Genomic DNA, 21,557 nt, shown 5'->3' on the forward strand with positions numbered 1-21,557 from the left:
AAATGTCAAATTTGACATTAGGGGTAGAGACCTCAATCTCTAGCAATTTGTGTTGGTCAGCCTAACAACTACTTAACCTAAAAGGAAATAAATAAGAAATACATACTAAAATCTATAAAAAAATAAATAAATAAGACAGCATTTGTTAAACTAAAAGGAAATTGAATTCCGGTTTTTTATTAGTTTGAGTTGATAGCATTGTTTGGGACTCTGAGCGCCCATGAGGGAGCAACTGAAATTTATGAATCTTTATAAATATGACTGTGATGTTTGGGATCGGTGTCACTTCCTGAGAGGCGTTTTCTCAGTTGTTTTCTCCGCAGGTGTTTGGCATCGATGTTATTGCTCCAGAGATGTTTTTTGAGAAAAAATGGTGTTGTATGCATGAGGGTTTGTTGCACTGTTTTCTCAGAAAATGACTCATTTTTTTGTTTGGCATCAATATTGCCACATAATTTATTTTCTCTTTTTTTGTGAAATAACACTGGTTTTGTTTGGTACTAGTGTTCTATAACCACTTTCAGCATTGGTCTATATTATCCATTACCCGAGATGATGCCATATTGATGCTACATCATTGCCTCACTAGTAGCAACAGGTTGTTTTTTGAGAAAACATTGAATTTGACATTTCTTCGGGTCACACTTTCCCGATTTCCAAGGTGTGGCATAGAGCAACATTTTTTTTTCCTAGAAAAACAATACCAAATAAGTGGTCATTTTTTGCAAAACAGCTTTTTCTGACATGGCACCAACGTGGCATCGTTTTCCCAGAAAACAACATCAATGCCAAACACTGCCTCAAATTTTCTATTTGGTACCATTATCATTGCTGCCACATAGACATTTTTCAATGCCACATCAACACACCATTGCTATAAACAATAGAAAATTGGGAAAACACCAAAAAAGATGCTTTCTCAAACCAAAAACACCTACTAAATACTTATCTCAAAGATAGCTAAAGGGAGACATCATTGATGAGAGACGTGTGTCTCCATGCATTATGGAAGACTAGCTGATCAAGAGAGAGCCACATGCACTTAGAACTATTTCCCTTGTAACCAATTGTATTTTATCCCTATTAACTTTTTGTTTGTTGCTTATCCTTGTCTTATTCTCTCTATGTCAATCCCTATAATAGAGGTCCTCACGGTTTGGTTGTAGGCTTATTTTTGAAATCGAACCAGGGTTATCAGTTTTTGGAAAATTGGTAATCAAAATCGAATTGAAGTCGATCGGTTAATCAGTTGACCGGTTTAGTTAATCATCGGTTTGGTTCATTGGTTTTTTGGTTTTTTATTATTTACAATATATATTATAGAAAAATATATAAATATATAATAAAAAACTAAGAATATATATATATATATATTATATTTAAAATAATAAATAATATATTATATATTAGAATATATATTTATATATAATGCATATTTATTAATTTATAATGCATAAAAAATAAAAAATATATATAATATACATAAATATACATAAAATATATATGAATATATGTATACCGGTTAGTTCGGTTAATCGTCAATCTTCTATTTTGGTTAATCAAAACCGAATCAGAACCTTCAGTTTTTTAAAATACCAAACCGGCCGATTTGATTAACCGAATTTTTTGTTTGGTTTTATCGGTCGGTTTGGTTTTTTAGTTTTTCTTGCTCACCCCTACCCTATAAAGCTTAGTTGTACAATTACAGAATGATAAAGAAATATACACACTGATTTTCATGGTATTAAAGCCATGACCTGGGATGATGTTACATGGAAGAGAGCAATGGTTATGGAGCTCTTAGCCAAAAAAACTTGGGTTCATTGATGGCTTCTCAACCGATGCATCATACCGATCTTGGCATTGAGTGGACAACATGGTCATTTCATGGCTTTTTAATTCTTTACATAAAGATAGATTCTCACTAAGCAATGAACCTCGTCTCTATTAATTAACTATAGAGATCCATTGCCATGATTCAATAGCAGACTAAAGTGAAATGGTCTCCTAAGATATCTCTTCTTCTAGGTGCAAAAGTTCTCTTCTATCTAGTTGCTTCGTTGACTAGTGTAGCGTTCTCTCCCATCCTAATACCTAGAACCGTTTGTTTTTCTTCTCTTACCGGCAACAACATGTAAGTCTTTCCTCTCTTTTGTTGTTTCATTTTCTCTCTCTTTTTCTTCTCTTCTTTCCCTCTCGTTTTGCATCTTCCCATCCTCTTTTTTCTTTCACTCCTCCAGTTTTTTTCCCTAATGACCTTGTCCTATATCATCTTCTTTGTCTCTCCCTCTTGTGTCATTCCTCTCTGTGTGTTTCTTTTTTCCTCTTCCTATTCACCTTTGCCTTTCCTAGCACACTCCCTTATCCCATGGAAGAAGGGGAAGAATGCATCCCTAAAGAAAGTTATAACCTGAATTTTAACAACTTAGGGACTAAATGGAGGTTTCCCCTAGTTTGTAAAATCCTTGCTACCAGGAAACTGAACCACAATGGTATTAGGAACATGTTCAAACAAAGTTGGGACCCCCAACTGACCTCTCAACATTAGCACCCCAGTTGAAGACCATTTTATCATCTTCTTTGAACGAGTGAGAGATGGGGAGTTTTTTTTTATTCAAAAAGGACCCTGGTCCTTCATGCGAAATATGATAATCCATCAAAAGTTGGACAAAACTCTAGGAATATAGGAGATGGCCTTGGAACACTGTGATATTTGGGTTCAAATACATAGACTCCCTTTAGCCCATATGACAAAATCGATGGCACACAAATTTTCTACTACCAGTGGGAAAGTGATAAGAGTCCAATCCGATCAATATTTTCATGGATGGAGGAACTTCTTGCACATGAGGGTCAGGATTAATGTTCATATCCCCATCAAAATAAGTCAAGCCTTAATCATGAAGAACAAAGCCCCCTTGTGGATTGAGTTCAGATATGGGTGACTTGGCACCTTTAGTTATGAATGCGGCAAGATTGGGCATGGTTAGAGAAGTTGCGACTTTGTCAAAGCAATGGTTGAAAAGGAAGAAGGAGAAGACGTCTTTGAGCTGAAGGTTGAAACAAAAGATGAAGATCAAATTTGGGAAAATGTTTGGCTAGGAGCTTTTGGGCCAAGGGTGAGAATTGAATTCCATGAGAAAGTCAAAACCGTAATAGGTGGTTAAAAGCAATGAAGGATTTTAAGACAAAAAAGGGGATCAGATGGATGGAAGATCAGCCAGAGCGAGAATGGGTGAAAGTGAACCATCGGCTAGGAGAATGAAAAGGGGACCAATTATGACTACACCAAAAGGTTTGTTGACTGATGGTACGACCGAGAGCTCTACGGAAAATATCCAATCGTCATTGGATCCTACGTCTCCCTTGCGCAACGGTCCAATACAGTAGGCATTGTCTTTCAGTTGTCCTAGGTCTGAGGGAGCAATTCCAAGTAATGGGCCATCATAGAACAACTCAGAAAGGTACAATAAGCCTTTTCTCTCAGGTACTCTTCCCCTTTTATTCTGAAATTGAACACCTATCTCAGCTTATCCATTAAGCCTTGAGATGCATTGTTAACCAAATTAACCAAATCTTGACACATCTATGAAACACTCTTGGGGCCACCATTAAAATGTACACCCCGAATTCGGCAACCCAACCTACTTTTGATTCTAGTACCAGTAACCTTGTTCCTTCATTAAAGCCTTACACCAAGAAACAAAGCATAGGCACCCCCCTAGAGAATAGTAGTAGGAAAAAGGCCTAGAACTCTACCTTCATCCACTGGCTCTGCCTACGATCCAAACCCCCTAACCTAGGCCTCCTCTCCCTCCCACCCAACCAGGAACCCATGGCTTCACCATGCTTTATCATAAGCAATTGGTCGCTTTGGTGGACAACTAGAGCCACTGAGACCAATGCAAATACTATACTAGAATTGACAAGAATTAGATCGGCCCCTAGCAATCCATGCTCTAAAAGATCACTTGAGATCTTACCAACCTATTCTTCTTCTTTGTGAGACAAATTAATTCTCAGTACCTACAAGAGTGCCTCAAAGCAATGGGTTTTCATCAATTCCATGTGGTTGAACCAATAAGGATTGCGGGTGGCATTATCTTGGCATGGGAAAAGAACGTTTCAGTTCAATTCATGACCTCATCTTAGCGATATATCGACTCCATCATCTCTTTATTCTCAATCAATGATACGTGGAGATGCACATTTGTCCATGGGGATCCTAATAGTAGCAGGTGTGGTTTGGTCTGGGGCATCTTAGAAAACACGGTGCATCAATTCAACATCCTTGGTTTATTGATGGTTGAATGCAATGTCTAGTTTATATGAAAAAAGAGGAACTCAGTTCATCACCCAAAGTATGCAAGAGTTCAAGAAGTTCGTCAATGCCTGCGAGCTTGTTGATTTGGGAGCTTCAGAAACCCCTTTTACTTGGCCAAATAAAAGGGAGCACAACTAGTTGATTAGAGAGCAGATTGATAGATTTTTATCCTCTGTTCTTTGGAGAACCAATTACCTAGAAGCCTTTGTCTTCAATGACATAGCTCATGGTTTGGATCATGGTCCTATTATTCTTCATACCTCCTCAAATCGTTTGAAGGGTTTTAGACCTTATCATTTTCAAGCAATGTGGACAGATCATCGTGACTGTAAGAAAATAGTAGAGCAAGCTTGGATTTCTACCCACAATACTATATCTCCCCTGGTTACAATATTGAGGAAGAAATTGAGAAACTATAGGCAACTACTTCATAAATGGAATAACCATACATTTGGTAACATCAAAGTTCGTATCAATGCCATCAAGGATCAGATTCTGCTTTTTCAGTCTTCATAGTGGTGTAAGGAAACTGCTACTAAAAAAAGAGACCTCCAATCAAAGTTGGCCATTGAGCTTAGAAGAGAAGAGCTTCTCTAGCGTCAAAAGTCAAGAATTCACTGGCTCCGAGAAGGGGATGGTAATACCCACTTTTTCTATAGATCCACCTAGCTGAGATGGAAAAGGAACCACATTCATTGCGTTAAAAACTCCAACAATATCTGGGTACACTCAAAAAAGGAAATTCAAGTGGTCATTTTTTATTACTTTGGTAATTTATTTGAAACAAGTAATCCATATCTTCAAAACAACATTATTGACCTATTGGAAGAGAAATTTTCTGATGAAATGGACTCTAATCTCCAAAAGCCTTTGTCCGAGCAGGAAATTTATAATGTAATATTTTTTATTGGTCCTTTAGGGGTCCTGCGCCTGGATGGTTGTTTTCCAACCAGTTTTTTCCGAATGTACTGGTCAATGAATGGTGAGGTCTTAATTGAGGAAATTCAGTGTTGGCTCATTTCAAGGAGGGTACCATAATCAATTAATTTCACCAGTATAACTCTCATCCTCACATGCTCCAACCCTCAAGACATGTCTAGTTTTAGACCAATCAGTCTCACCAGTGTGGTGTATAGGGTGCTAGCAAAGTGTCCGGTTGCAAGGCTTCAAGAAATTCTCCCTCATATTGTGTAATAAAGCCAATATGGTTTCATAAAGAATAGATTCATTTCTTACGACATTTTGCTGGCTCACAAAGCCTTCCACTCTCTTAGAACAATAAGCAAATGCAGAAAATACTACTTGGGGATCAAGATTGATTTAAACAAAGCCTATGAGTGATTGGAGTGGAATTTCATTTTGAGAGTTTTTAAGCAGTTGGGGCTGAACCAACTTTGGATAGACCTTCTTCATAGTCATTTATAATTGGTGGAGTTCACCTTTAATCTAAACGGAACACAAAGAGGTAAGGTCAAGCCATCTATAAGAATCAAGTAGGGGGCTCACTATCTCCCTACCTGTTCATTCTAGCATCTTAGACTCTTGCGGTTGCCATCTCTCAAGCTATAAATCAAGGAGATCTCTAGCCGCTTTCAATTAGAAGATTAGCTAGGCCAATTGTCCAACTTTATTATGTCAATAATTGTTTATTCTTTGTTGAAGTTGATTTTTAGAGTGCCACAAAGATTAAAGAGATTCTAAGTAGTTAAAGGGAGACCTCAGGCCAAACCATTAACTTAGCAAAATTAGAGTTAATCTTCAATAAAAATACCCATCCCAAATTCAGAAGAACATTTTCAAGGATAATGGGTATAAAAAAAAGCAAAAACATTGCAAAGTACTTAGGCCTTCCCACCCAAATTGGAAGAAATAAATCTCATATTTTCTCCAATTTGGTGGAGCGATCAAGTGCCAAAATTTATTGTTGGAATCAAGCTTCACTAACTCAGGATGGAAGAGAAACTCTAGTTAAAAGCAGTGGCAACTCTAACTTCCCTTTTCTTTATGAGCCATTTCAAGGTCCCCTAAAGTATTTGTTGAAAGCTTAATTCTCAATTGACAAACTTTTCAATGAAGCCCTCTTGGCTAAGTCATCATGGACTTATGCAAGATAATTCTTGTTCTTGTGATACCATCATCAAAAGCATTTATTACCCAAACTCTTCTTTGCTCCTTTCTACCTTGGCTCCAAACCATCTCAGGGGTGGAGGAGTCTCCAATTTGGTCCGACCTTGCTTAAAGAGGGTATTATATAGAGGGTAGGGGATGAAAGATCGATTGATCCTTGGGTAGACCCCTGGGTTCCAAACCTTCCAAATGGGAAAGTTAACACTCTCAAGCTGGCAAATTGCCTAGTGCATTCTGTTGAAGACCTAATTCTTGACAGTCCAATAAGGTGAAACCATACTATACTTAGATCTTTATTCTCATAACCTAAAAGTGAAGGCATTTTGAAGATTCCCCTCGGCTCTTCTATCCTAGATCAACGAATTGTATAATTTGGTTTAGAGTACCCCTTCTCTCCCTATAGATTGGATCAATGGAGTCACCATCACCTGTTGGACCATTTGGCTAGCTAGGAATAGTCTCATTTTCAATTCTAATCCATGAAGTCTCTCAAGAAAATTCGATCCCAAGACTCTTGTTGTTTCCTGTTCACTCATTGGTTAATGGGTAGACGCTCCCTCATACGGGATGGATCAAGATTAATTGTGATGCAAGATTCTCTCCTATTTTCGGGCTTGCCTCCTTGGCATGCATAGCTGGCTCGAGTTTGGGTGAGGTTCTTTGGAGCCAAGGCAGTCGACTGGAGTGCTCCTATGTCCTATGTGCAGAAGCTTTGGCAATTCAAATGACATGTTTTAAGCTTCCTTTTTCATATTTGCATCAAGTGATAATTGAATCGGATTGCAAATAAGTGATAGATTCCATAATTAAGACTTCTTCTTGGGGTTTCTCTCCCCGGGCTTCTATCTGGAATGATATTTTGCCTTTCTCTACAAACTTTAATGTTTGTTTTGTTCACGTTAAAAGGGAGTAACAATATTTTGGCCCATGAGTTTGTAGGTTCCTTGGCCCGGGTGTGGGTCTTCCTGTTTCCTTTATGTTGTTAGGCTCTTTCTTAATGAGATAATTCACAGTAGACTAACTCAGTAATGACCTACTAAAACAAGCTTGGGGTGTTATATGATGAACTAACTTCTCTCACTACACAGTCGTCATGCGCCTTGGAGCTCTTAAGGATACTACCTCTTACCAACAATAAGAACAAGTGATACAGTTCTTGATGGGGCTAAACGATTCCTTTTCCCATGTCTACAGTCAACTCCTACTGATGGATCCCTTCGTAACAGTGGCTCATGCCTAGTGCCTCACATTGTAAGTAATTTTTTTAGAAACCAACTAGGAGGCCAAAGCATTTTTGCCTTCGAGTTGCAAGTCATCGGTTTGATCATCTGGGTCAAATGGGTCAGTGCCACATCAGTAATACATAAATTCATACATATATATATGTATTGAAAAAAGGGAAGGGGAATAATAAAAGAACTCGCTTCGAGGTTGGGCTTGGGCCTGAATGTATTTTGTTAATACATAGACAAAGCTTGGCCTAGCTCGTGAACATGTCTAATATGTAGTATAAATGAGGAGAGGAGAGAGAATAAAATTAAAAAGTTAAAAGAAAAAATAAAATAAAAAAATGGAGTAAATAAATTTTAAGCAATTTAATGGAATATTTGAGAGTAGAGAGAATTAGTGGAGTGAGTTATTGGGGGAGATAGAGTTAATGAAATGCTTAATGGGGAGAGATAATGAAAGGAGTTGTTGAAAAAGAGAAGAGAAAGTTAATGGTGTGTTAATGAGAGATGAAACTCACTTAAAGTTGATTGACTAAGATTAATTTTGTTCAATTTTATTTTAATAATAAAAATTAAAAAATAATAATAAATGGTAGGGGAGAAGAGATCAAAACAACCCACCACAAGATTGCCCCCCACAAGATCTCACAGTACATCCCCACCATGTATTGGGAACATCTCCCGTTGATAAATGTTGGGGGGTGGGGGGGGGGGGGAATCTTGTGGGGGCTGATTTGAACTCAGGGGAGAAAGGAGAGCCATGCTGACATGGCATGTCTTGTTAATTAAAGATGGCGAAGAAGGCAATATCCATGGAGACAGAATCGAAAATGGAGTTGGAGACGTAAACGGTGTTGGAGATGGAGATATTATTCAATAACTACTGTTAATTAAATTATTAATAAATTTTATAATAATTATTAATAAATTATTATCATTAATTCCTAAAAATTTTAGTAATTGGTTTCAGTCAAAGATATTGAAATTTATTACAATTTCAGATCATTTTCGAAAATTTCATTTTTGTATTTTCTGAAAAAATATTTATTACAGTATTAGATAATTATTTATTACAATTCAGATAATTATTGATTACTTTTTTACAGTTAATAATTATTAATAAATTATTATTGCAGTTTCAGATAATACTGAAAATTTTATTTTTGTATTTTCTGAAAACATTCATTAAATTAGAAATTAGAAGATTATTTTTGTAGATTTTAAAATATTTGTAATATTTATGTATATATTTGCCTTGGTTACCCTGCTGACCTAGTAAGAAGTATATCATTGAAATAAATTTAGGGTAAATTTTTTAAATTATCATTATGAATTACTGTTTAAAAATTAACTATGCTACCGTTACTGTTTCTAACTACTACTTCTCTTACCGTCAATATCTGTTAACGAAGGATTAAAAAGACTATTTTGTCCATCTTTTCTTCTTTAAATTTTCAAAAATCGGACATAGTTCCAGCTACAGTAATTGGTTGATTTTCCAAAGGACTCTCTTGTCAGTTGGAGCAATCGTTCCGGCTACAGCAATCGATGTTGGGATTACACGCAGCGGGCAGCGGCGATAGCTCCCCTATCGTGCACAATCCATCTCTCTCCCTTTTGTCGCCAACGTCAGATCTCCATGTCGTTGGGATTACCGACTCAACTCAATACGGACAATTTCCACTAAGAGATCTCAATATCAGAGAGTTCTAAATCGATTGAAAGACAAGAATATCAGCAAGAGCAAAGAAAAGGATAAAAGAGCACCTATCAGAATTTTACCAACCGATATAATCGGATCTTCAACGCCAGAAAACCAATTCATCAATCTCTAGACTGCGTTGGCGCATTCAAGGCCCTTGTTTCTAGATTAAAACAAACTGAATCACAACCAGTAATGTCAGCAAGAGCAAAGAAAAGGATAAATGAGCACCTGATATATCAGAATTTTACCAACCGGTATAATCAGATCTTCAACACCAGAAAACCAATTCGTCAATCTCCAAACTGTGTTGGCGCATTCAAGACCCTTGTTTCTAGATTAAAACAAACTGAATCACAGCCAATAAATCGATCAATCAGTTATTCACTTATTCTGAATTTTGAACTCGCGGAGCTTCATTCAAGACTAAAACAAACTGAATCGCATCCAGTAAATCGATCTATCTGTTATTCACTTATTCTAAATTCTAAATTCGCGGAACTTTTGAATTCGATCTGGTTGATCTCATTAGAGAGAGAGAGAGAGAGAGAGATTTCTCAGTTCAATGCCGGCCATGAGAGAAATCTCATGCGAATTACAAGTTTACAATCGCATGAATATCCGTGAACGGAAATGGTATTTGTACTCTCTCTCTCTCTCCCCCTCCCCTGCCTCTGCTCTCCCCTGTTCCACCGCCCTCTCTCTCTTCCTCCCTGCCTCCGCTGTCCTTTGTTCCACTGCTCTCTCTCTCTCTCTCTCTCTCTCTCTCTCCATTTGTAGTACCTTTATTAATGGTGGGTTTTTATTTTTATTGATACAGCGGCGACGGCAGGACACCACCAAGAAAACAGTAAGAAATCACCGAACGTCACCGATGTCGAGTGGAAGGAGAGGTAGAAGAGGGAATCTGAATGAAGTCCTCCAGCCTGTGTCACAATAGAAACCGAAACACTCTTCCATCTCTCCTACCTGTAGGGTACTCTGTTAGCAAGAAAGTTCATGGTCGGAAATTCGGGTCAAGTTCATGAAGACGATAAAACCAATTGAACAAAAGTCTTCTCTTGCGATTGGAAACTTTCAGAAATATTCAAATGCGGAGGAAGGGGAGGGAGAGTCACGGGAGGACAAGAAGCAGAACATTGATGCAGATACCGGTTTCCAAGGTAAATTGGGTATTTTTGAAAGTTACAACATTCACGTGATATACATTTGAATGATTTATGATAGAATATTAACGATAAGGGAATTATTAGTCAATTTTACACTCCATTGAAATTGAGACACGTGGCACCTCGTGACAATTAGGCGATGCCTAGGCAACAATATACCAAGTTGGTGCCCCACCCAGGCACCGGCCTGGCATGGCCTGCATGGCCTGGTCGACCTGGATCAGCCCGGTACATGATTCGACCTAGCCGACCTGGATCAGCCTGGCACACGACCCAACTTGGCCGACCTGGCAACCCATAAAACGCCCACCGATAAACTCGGCATGCATACCCCATGAGCTCGGTAGCTCACCAAGGAGCTAGGCAGCTCGACAGAGCTCGCCCCAAGGAGCTTGGCATAGCTCCCCCGGGCAGCTCGCCACTTGTAGGGTAGCTCGGTATAGAAGAGCAGTTTGGCGTATCGCATGAAGATCTCCTGCCTGACAACCATACCAGATAGATCTGGAGACTTGTGCCCATGTCTCTCGCTAGGCGGCGCCTTGCCTGGCAGAGCCCTACTCTGCAACAGTCGCCTGCACCCGCCACCTCAGCTCTGACAGCAACGACTGCGGTAGAGAGACAGTGGCGGTTGTACCTGACTTGACAGAGGCGACCACGCCTGATTTGATAGGACACCGCTATATAAGGACTCCGACCCCCAAAGGCAAAGGGAGAGAAGGAAAAAATGGAGGTAATCCCTGCTCTCTAGCTCTCTCATTCCTCTAATATCATCTTCAAGCTCTCGACAATCAGAGTGCTAACTTAGGCATCAGAGAGTCTCCGTCGAATAAATACCCCCGGGCCCCCTGATTCAATTCTCGTAGGTCCCTTAGCTCCTGCCGCCTACAAAGGAGAGGAGATCACCTCATGCAAAGGGCAGTTGGGTTGCGTTACACCAGGGAGCTCCACCATCCTCTAAGTTACAGGCCGCGTAGGAGCAGGTCAAATGACGAGTCCACCAAGGTAGTTCACCACCAGGGAGCTCAACATAACTCTCCCCCAGGCAGTTCGCAATCAGGGAGCTCAACATAGCTCTCCCTAGGCATAGCTCTCCCTAGCTCGGCATAGCTTTGGCAGATCGGCATAGCTTCCCCAGATCGCCATAGCTCGGGCAGCTCGCCATAGCTCGGGCAACTTGCCATAGCTCTCCCCTAGGCAGTTAGCCATCAGGGAGTTCGTCACCAAGCAGCTCACCACCAGGGAGCTCGTCACTAGGTAGCTCACCACCAGGGAGCTCGTCACTAGGTAGCTCACCAACAGGAGCTCGTCACCAAGTAGCTCGTCACCAGGCAGCTCACCACAAGGGAGCTTGTCACCAAGTAGTTGTCACCAGGTAACTCACCACCAGGGAGCTCGTCACTAGGTAGCTCACCACCAGGGAGTTCATCACCAAGTAGCTCACCACCAGGGAGCTCCACCATCCTCTCATGGGAGCAGGTCAAATGATGAGGCACTTAGCCAAAAAAAATCGATACATCACAAAAAAATGGTACGTGACTAAAAACAGTTACATCAGGTACACTTACCCTTAGTCTTGTGCATCAAACAGTGGGTATATAGATAGATAGATATAGATATAGATATATATTGAAATGACCCCTTAGTATACCAAGTATGGGACCATTAATCTGAATTATTTATATTAGACATTTAGGTTAGGCTTTTCATTTGATTTAAGAGACTTGTCATGTTTTATCTGACCCCATATTAAGGGGCAACTATAGTATCATTTAATTTGAAATTTACTGTTTGACCATAAAAAATTAAATTAGAAAAATTAACATGGGTCTTACATCTTTGTATTTGACAACCTATTCTAACCTGCTTTGTTTGAAAATCACTATTAATTTATGTTGTTTTTAATATGATTTAAGAGATTAAATGAGGTCTTATTTGTAGGCAAAAAGCCAGAAACCCACTTTAATTGGTATTTACTATTTATTAGATAGATTTTTAAAAGCTGAATTAGGTTACACTTCAAAAAAAGTTAAATATAGTTTGCAATTAATAAACTATTTCATCTAAAATAATGAAACTCACACCATTTGTATTAATTGTTTGGTCATTTTTATGAATTTCATTTATTTCTATTTTTATCCATTTAATATTTTGAATATTTTAAGTTAAATTATTTGTTTAACCATTGCTTTTGAAATGGTTATGCTTGAACAAAATTCAATTACTACCATTACATTTGAAGTGACCACTTTTTAGGGATTAGGATGCTACGTGTTTGAATTTTAAGAGAGTGGAGTTATTACCTTTTTTGTGAGTGAATGGACTTTTTTTTTTTTTTTTTTAAGATTGAGAGTTTAACCTCTCATAAGATTATATCAATTGAAATTTCACAATGCCACATGTTTGAAGGGTGGGGGTTGTTGTGTGAAAACCTTCCTTTAATATATATAACTGGAGAATGACCTTGTACTAAGTATGGGGCTAGTATTTTTGATAATTTTTATTTTGTTTAAGCAAAAAATGTCTAGCTTTTTATTATTATTTCTTTATTTTTTAAAGATTATTTGTATTGTAATATTTAGTTAATTAATTATTGTTGTTATCATTAAGTATTTAATTAATGATTTTATTATCATAATAATTATTATAATTAAAATTTTTACTGTAAAAATTTAAAGATTAATCAAAATGTATTATTTACTTAATTATTTAATTAAAGATTAATAGTATTTTTAGTTAGTAATGGTGATGATTATTTTCTTATATTCTTATTAATAATCAATATTTAATTTTTGAGCATTGTTGTTATAATAGATTTTCTAATTACACGAAATTCTTGTAGTTTACATAACTTTAATGCACAACCAGTTTTTGAACCATAGGGCTCTTAATTAAAATTAAAATTTGTTTGTGATTGAAAGTAACACTTGACAACTTTTTAGGAGTGGATGAGCCACTTTAGGGATGTTGTTTTATTAAATTGGAATCACCTATTCCTAGTGCCTGTTTGGTTCAACCAAGAATAAGAATCAGACACCATTGTTGTTTGGTTCAACTAGAAACTAGAAGAACTTCAATGGTAACGGTGAAGAAATAGGGCAATTTAAAAGAAGAAGAAGAAGAAGATTGGACCCACCTACAATTATCGATAGTTTTAAGGGAGAATGACCAATCAGCCTATATTAGAATTTTATAACCCCAAAGTACGGGGATAATGCATCCTCACAGTGAATTGATGTCAAATTCACGGGCAGGATGTAGTTCATAGGGGGAAGAGGGTAGTAGTAGGGGGGGTTGGAATTCAGAATTATGCATCGTATGTATCCGTACTTCTCCATAGTTTTAAGGATGTTAGAGATATTCAATATCTTGGAATTTGGATAAATACCCAATCAAGTATGGGAGAGATTTAAGCTGGTTTGAGAGTACATTTTACACGACAATTTTCAGCAGTCTCATTGTTTAATGACTGGAATGCTCTGTTAAAATTGCAGAAAAAATAGATAAATTAAATTTAGGAATAAAACAAGATAACTGAAGAAGAGACATGCTTAGAAGATTTTCTGTTTCTAGACATGCTTGGATTTACATTAAAATACAACAAAGAAATAAAATAATATTATTAGATGACGTATAGAGTGTATGAAGCCAACAGGAAAGAATAATTTTAGAAGTAGAACCAGAAGCCATACATCCTGATACTCGTTTTACTGCATTTAGATTTGATATGTGGAAATAAAAAGAATTCCAAGAGCTAAGCAAAATAGAAACCAAGAGGTTAATAAAAATTTGTAGATAGAAGAAATATCTAGGTTGCTGATAGTGGTGAGATTCAGAGATGGATTGGGGATAGACTCCAGACATTTCGTTGAGATCGATGACCTGAAACTTTTCTTCCTTGATGAATTTCTCTATTATGTTGACTTCCTTAACTCCGTTTTCACATAGTATTCGTACATCATGATTCTACTTTCTGGTTTTTGATATTTACAGAAATCCAGAAATTGAAGAGATGGGATTGGCAGCGGCAGCGGTGGTGGCTGATTTGGAAGAAGAAGAAGACGACGAAGGATGGTCGACGACGGTCTTATATAACTCACCGGAGATGGGGTTGGTTGACGGTTGTCTTACTTCACCGGAAATGGGCTCGACATGGAGGTTGAAGGAGTTGCTTATACAGCCTACAAACTTTAATGGAATAAGGGTTGGAACCGATTAGGGTGTTTTCTATTAAAAATAAAGTGTTAATTTTTTAAACTACCCTTATTTTTTGGCTGACTGACTGACTGAGTATACCTTTACTGTTTGAAATTTTGTTAATATTTCATCAAAATTTATACACACGTGACATGTAATTTCTAAAAAAATCCAATTTTACCCTTAGTCCCTCTCCCTCCCTTTCCCTCCTCCTCCTTCTTCTTCTTCTTCTTCACCTCACATGGGTCTGGCTCTACTATCTCTTGCTTGATGGCAATCAGTTAGACGACGTCATCCCTCTACTCAACCAGTCCTCCCTCTAGTCTTCAATGCTTCCCGGAATAGTCTCATCGACATCGTTCTGGTCATACCCACACTGTCTCGCTTCAGCATCTTCTCCTTTTATTAGAACCGGCACCATCCCCGGGGCCGCATCGGTGTTTGGACAGAAAACACTATCCCAAAAGCAATATGAGGGAACCACCCTGAATCCTAGAATGCAAGTGGTGGAGAGTGGGTGTTGTTCTGTGCTGGGGAGATTAGGTTTACACCCAAAAGCCCTCTCTCCCTCTCTCTCTCTCATGTTCTTTTTCTTTACATTCTACATTATCTGACCCTCTTGCTTATGTAATACCTATCGGACAACTAAACCTATCTCCTCTTTTTTTTTCCTGTCCCTGGAGCAGCTGATGAAGGCTTCCATAGATGCAATAGAAACAAAGCAACTACGGCAGTGCGGCGGGACTCAGGGCTGAGGCCGCTAAGTAGGCAGGTGGAGAGAAGATAAGTGATGGAGAGAGACAGAAAGGGCTTATGCTTTTTATTTGGATTTCTAGATTCTGTCTTGGTCAAGAAGAAGAAGAAGAAGAGAGAGAGAGAGAGAGATGACTCACTACTGGTCCGCTGGAGTTTATTAGTTGCGTTGATGAGTGTTGGCCGGTTCTGTTTGCCTGAGAGTGTGAAGTTGTGACTGTGAAAACTGAGAAGAGATAATTGAGGTTCAGCTAAGTCTAAGATAAAGAGATGAGAGAGAAGAGAGGAGTTAGGAACTTAGTATATTTAGGGTTTTTGGTTTAACCTAAGAATTGGGCCAGGCCAAACTCGAGCCAGGCTATTTTGACAAATCCCAAGCCTGGCCTGAAATAAATTTGAGTCATATTTTTAGGCCCGAGGTCAAGCCCATAGGCTTAAATTTGTGTTCAAACCCGTCTGGCTACCCGGCCTATGTAAAGATCCATACGGGTAGCCACTTGCGGCATACCCCAGTTGCACAGTAACTAGAGAGGGAGATTCTGCAATGGTAACAATCGGCCGAGGCTCCACTACCTCCACATCTATTTCCGTAGACAAGATAATCTCCGTCAGCGGTGGCATGATGGTTTCCTAGAGAAAGTGGTAGAGATAAGAAAGAATCGATTTGGAAGAGATTTAATGAAAGATAAAATTGACATTTCAGCCATTCCCTTAATATTTAACGATAATAATACTTTTTTGAAACGGTAAGAGTGTATTAGACAATAGTCAAATAATAAGAATATACTTGTCAATTAACCAAAACATAAGGATAGTTTAAAAAATTTACCCAAAAATAAATAATTAAATAAATAAACCGAATGGAAATCACATTCCTTCGGGTGGGGTCTGTAATGGCCATTCCCCAATATAGGGAATCCCATTCAAGTAAGAATGAGAATGGGATTCCCATCCACTCAACCAAATCGTAGGATCGGAAGGGTCCTATTCCCTCTAATCAAACGCATTCTAAGTCTAGGCTCACACAGACATATATCTAAATCCGTGTATGCACACACTAGTGTTCACACCGTATCCGGATTGGGCTAGAATTTTAAGCTATAACATGATCCACGTGACTACATGACTTATTCTTGGTGAAAGGCTAATGTCTTCTTCATTTAAGTGGTCGGACATCTGCCTTGTTAGACTCGATTAGGTCATCCATGAGTTTTTCGTTATGCGGTCCAAATTTGCTTTCTGGTCACTTGAAACTAGTGCTGCAGATGAATCAAATATGGATTTAAATTGGAACATGATTAGTTTAAGGATTAAAAATTTAGAACAGGCTGAAAAATGTGATCTGTGATTAATCGATTGAGTTCAAATATTACTTGATCCGATCTGATCTTACACATATATAACATGTGTAATATTTTTAAAATTAGGGGTTATCTGATATATAACCCCTAATTTTAATAAAATATAAATTAATCATGTTCCAATTTTAATAAATTATGGATTATATTACATAAATGCAATTTTTAAGCCCTAATATCAATAAATGTAATATTTTTAATAAACAGGTTAACTACGGTCTCTGCCTCTACCCAACATCGCTCCTGACCATTTCGACGTGGCCGACACGCGCGTTATGATTGTCGGAGGTTTCGGTGGAGATCCAATGGCTCATGTGAAGCGGTTCATTTATGCCGTCGATCATCGAATGACGCACGGAAAGGCCTTAGAGCTAGAGCCTAGAGGGGTGGGGGTGTAGAGAATTGTATATCTGTGAAAGGGGAGCTCAGGACTCAGGAGTCAGGAGGAGAAAGACAGAGAGGCCGTCGTGTAACGCATTGAAACGCCATTTTGTTTGTGCGAAAGCTTCGGCTTTGCCTTCTTGAGCTTGAAAGACCTGTCTCTGTCTCTGGACGCTAATCATCTCGTTTTTTGTTAATGGGCCCTTGGTTTAAAGGTTGTTCCATCTCTTCTTTTCTGTTTTTTGGCATTCTTTCTCTTTTCCTGTTTGCTGATTATGGTTCAGAGAAAGCTTGAATTCAAGTTGGTGGTTTTTGGGCAATGAGTGAAATGATGTTTGTTTTTGAAATATTTTCTCGATGGACTCGTGTAGAAGATCTGAAGTAAGAAAAGAAATATAAAAGATGGACCTCCTGTTCTCTGTTCTTCTGCGAAAAACTTGGTATGCTTAAGCTATAAGACGAGGAGATTCAAAGGTTTCAGAGATGTGGCTACTGTTCTTGGACATTTGTGGATCAATGGGTGTTCTTTATTCGACGAGATCCGGTCCATTCCTGATGGATTTCTCATGAGTGTTTGGAGCTTTTTCTAAGCTTTTCCTTTTCCCCACTTCTTTTTTCTCGTGAGATTTTTATCTGTGCCATTTTCGTCCATCTTTATCTCTTGGTGCTTTAGTTCGTGAAGAACTCGATTGTGACTTTTCCGGTATTCACTTTACGTTTTTTATTTTTTTCCAGTTTTTCTCGTTTACCGTTCATTTGAGCTTCTGTGGTCTCAGACAAGCTACAGAGGGGGGAAAAGAAGTAGGGAGACAGAGAAGCAGGGATATCTGGCAAAGAAACGAGTTTCTTTTCATTGTAACACCTAGAATCCTCACCTTCCCCCTTTCGGTTTTCTTTTCGGCCGTTTTTCCGGTAGAAAACCAAACACATCTCCGCGCAATTGTTAAGTTCTTCCTGTGCACTTTGTTTCATCTCTATTCTACATAGGTACTGATATAGAGAATGAATCAAAACAGAGATTTTTTCTCGCAACCCTAATTATTTCTTCTAACTGACGCAGGAACTAAAACGCTTGCTTCACCATGACCATGAGACTGAGAGAGGAGAGGGAAGATGAGGAGGAGAGGGAGGAAGAGGAGGACGATAAGAGCGTGCCTTTGCACCCACTGATGGAAAAGGTGGAGGAGAGAGAGCCTGAGACATTCACAACTTCTCTGTTGTCGATAAGTTGCTCATGCCCGAGAGTTGTGAAAACATCTCTGAGCATGCCTCCGCGCAAACTGAGAGAAGTTGCTCATGCCTTTTGCACCCACTGATGGAAGAGTGCATATCGATTCGGAGGAGCGACGGACAAATGGTATCAGAGAAGTTAGGAGCAGTGTTGGGTAGAGGCGGAGGCGTTGTCGGAGGCGGCGCTTCTGCAAGAAGAAGATGAATAGTAGATTTGTCCTTTTTCGATACTTTTATTGATATTAGGGCCCAAAAGTTACCCTTATATGATACAATCCCTTAAAATTATGTGCAAATGACTTAAACCTGCTTTAAAAGATTGCTCCCCTCCTTCTCTCCCTCTCTCTGATTTCAGAGGTTTTACTCTCGAGATCACTCGAGGTTGTTTTTATTTCCGTTCGTTGTTTGTTTCTCTTCCCTGTTCTGGCACCGACTTTTCAGTTGATAGTTGCAGTTTTCCGGCGTTGTGAGTGGACTGCCCGTTCCCCAGCATTGTCGATGGACGTTACAGTTCTTCGGCATTTTTGGAAGACATCTCGTAGTCGGCGGTTCTTCGGTGTATTCGGTGACAGTTATGGATGATGCTGTATTTTGCAGTTTTTGGCGTGGTTGGAAGTTACAGTTCATGGTTCGTGGCTTTGTGACCTCCTCTTGATCATTGGTAACGCTAATAAAGGAGGTCGGTCCTCCTTTATTAGCGTTTCTTCTTGCATAGTTTGCAGAGTGCTTACAAGAATTTCTTCTGGTGCTCAATATTTGTTGCAATCCGTTTGGGTTTATCTTATTTTTTGTTTACTGGTTATGCTCTCATGGATTGTATTTGAATTTTCGAACATTATTAATGAATTTAGCCATTGCCTTAAAAAAAAAAAAGGACTTCAACCTCACCAAGTCCTATAATAAATACTTATACCTCCTCTCTAATTAAATAGAACCAATAAAAATATTTTTTTTTTGCCCTTTATCTTTGTTCAAATTTTCAAAGCAACCCATTCAACTATAACCTAAGGAAAGAAATAGGATGGGATGGTTCTATGGATGAATGAGATTCTTATAATAATTGATTTTAATATATAAAATTTATATAATTATATAAAATATAAGATATATAAATTTATATATTATATTGTATATGAATTTATCTATATAATGAATTTAATATTTAATATTTGTATTATCTTATATATAATACTTTTCTTTATTTCAAAAAATAAAAAGAAATCAAATTTCATAAAGTAAGACTCTCAATGGACTATGAGAGTTCGATAACCGATTTGACTCTGGATCTGATTATCTTGGATTTAGATGTTAGAATTTGCATATGATTAATAGACCTGTTCATGGGCCAGGTGGCCCGACCCAAGGACGGGCTTGAACATGCTTATAGGCCCACGAGCTTAAAGTCGGGCCAAAAAGCCTGGCCCGCAATAAATTCGAGCTGGGCTCGGGTTTTGTCAAAATAGTCCGGCCCGAGCTCGGCTCGGTTCGACCTAATATTAAACTTAAAATTAGTTATGCGATTATGTCCATATGAATAAATTTTTTGATTTAAGAATGTAAAATTGTGTTTTAAAATATAAAAGAAAGGGAAAAATACCATCTTGTAGGCTCATTATTCATTTAAAAAAGAAAAAAAAATACTATATGAATTTTTAATTCTAATTTCAATAGGGAAAATTGTTTTTTTTTTCAATTAGGTTGGGCTCGGGTTTCGAGCTTTTTACCAGGGCCGGGCTCGGGCCCAAGTTATAGGCCCGTTGGTCGGGCCGGGCTCGGGCTTGGGCCTAGTATATTTTCATTAGCGACAAGTGAAAGCCCGGCCCGGCCCAAGAACATGTCTAATGATTAATAATCAGATTGGATGCAGATTTAATCCCATACAATACAATTAATACCCAAATCTATAAAAAAGTATTATTTTATATATATATGTAATATAATTATGGATAAATTACTAAACCCCCCCTGAAGTTTTTAGTTATTGTTGAAAACTCTCATAAAGTTTAATAATTTCAATCACCTCTCCTAAACTTGATGACATAGTTGTATGTAGATCCCCTTTGCTAAAATCTTCTAAAACTAAGCATGAAAATGTCAAAAATGTGCATATAGCTAATTTCGACCAAGACACTTTGTTTTCAAATTATCTTCTTATTTGAATATCTAGCCCAAACCTTTTCAATTTCTTTTGAAATTGATTTATTTTCAAATTAAATCGAAAATGTGATTGAAAGAAGAGGCAACCCACAGTGCATGGCGTTCTCGCCAATGTGCAGTTGGGAAGCAAGGTTTTCAAAACCGATCTAGACAATAAATCGGTCAGGTGTCTGGTTTCTGGGTTAAATGGTCTGACTTTTGAATCGAACGAATAGACTGTTATGACAAAAAAATAAAAATAAAAAACGGCCCACCATTGAACAATTCGAACGCCTGAATCAATAGTATACTGACCAAATCAACTGTTTTGAGGAAAATAACAGTTCTAACCGATCACCTAACGGAATCCTGGTTTTTTCGATCCAACCATCCAGTCCGATCTGATTTTGAAATTAATGCCGGAAAGGACAGATTAAACAACTTACTCTTGTACATGCAAGAGGTTGTTTCCGAGATCAACCCAATTATTAAATTGCAAATGCAACAATCTAACTCTTTGCACCAACGCTCACCGACAAATAATCAGATGTAAATACAATTCTAAAAATTTCATAATTGGATATGGATTAGATACGGTCCTGGAATATCATTTGCGTATGGCGCTTCAATTTGGGCCGTTGGATGGATGAGCAAAAAAGGTTTAAATAATCACACAGGTATGTTCATCATCGTATATACAGATGGAGATGGTTTGGTGTGAAATCCACCAGAAAAGAAACGAGGATCTGTATCCCACTGCTGCATCCGCATGTGCATCATGTGGGCGGCATTGATGGTAAGATGGTTCATTACCCACTTGGTCTCTTTCACTATCCATTCAGATTTTACATTCTTGCACAAAAATCACATGATCAGTTGATCTGGGTGAATTATATTGTGTAAGGTCACTATAAACTAATATTTTCTGTCGTCTTTTAGTTATTATTCTCTTGA

General features: G+C 38.1%; 1 long non-coding RNA gene across 3 annotated transcripts; it reads left to right on the top strand.

Moving 5' to 3' along the window:
- Positions 1–17,243: 17,243 nt before the first annotated feature.
- LOC148869776 (uncharacterized) lies at positions 17,244–19,275 on the top strand. 3 transcript variants are annotated; one of them, XR_016106662.1, is made up of 4 exons: positions 17,256–17,452; positions 17,609–17,857; positions 17,973–18,149; positions 18,298–19,275. It is a non-coding gene; the product is annotated as an uncharacterized LOC148869776 (long non-coding RNA). The 3 variants fall into 3 exon arrangements; XR_016106663.1 differs by lacking the exon at positions 17,256–17,452 and having other exon boundaries at positions 17,616–17,940; positions 18,014–18,149; XR_016106664.1 differs by lacking the exons at positions 17,609–17,857; positions 17,973–18,149 and having other exon boundaries at positions 17,244–17,452.
- Positions 19,276–21,557: the final 2,282 nt, after the last annotated feature.

This window comes from Nelumbo lutea, chromosome 2, assembly GCF_056320005.1.
Source record: "Nelumbo lutea isolate HS-2025 chromosome 2, American lotus-T2T, whole genome shotgun sequence".
Classification (NCBI taxonomy): domain Eukaryota; kingdom Viridiplantae; phylum Streptophyta; class Magnoliopsida; order Proteales; family Nelumbonaceae; genus Nelumbo; species Nelumbo lutea.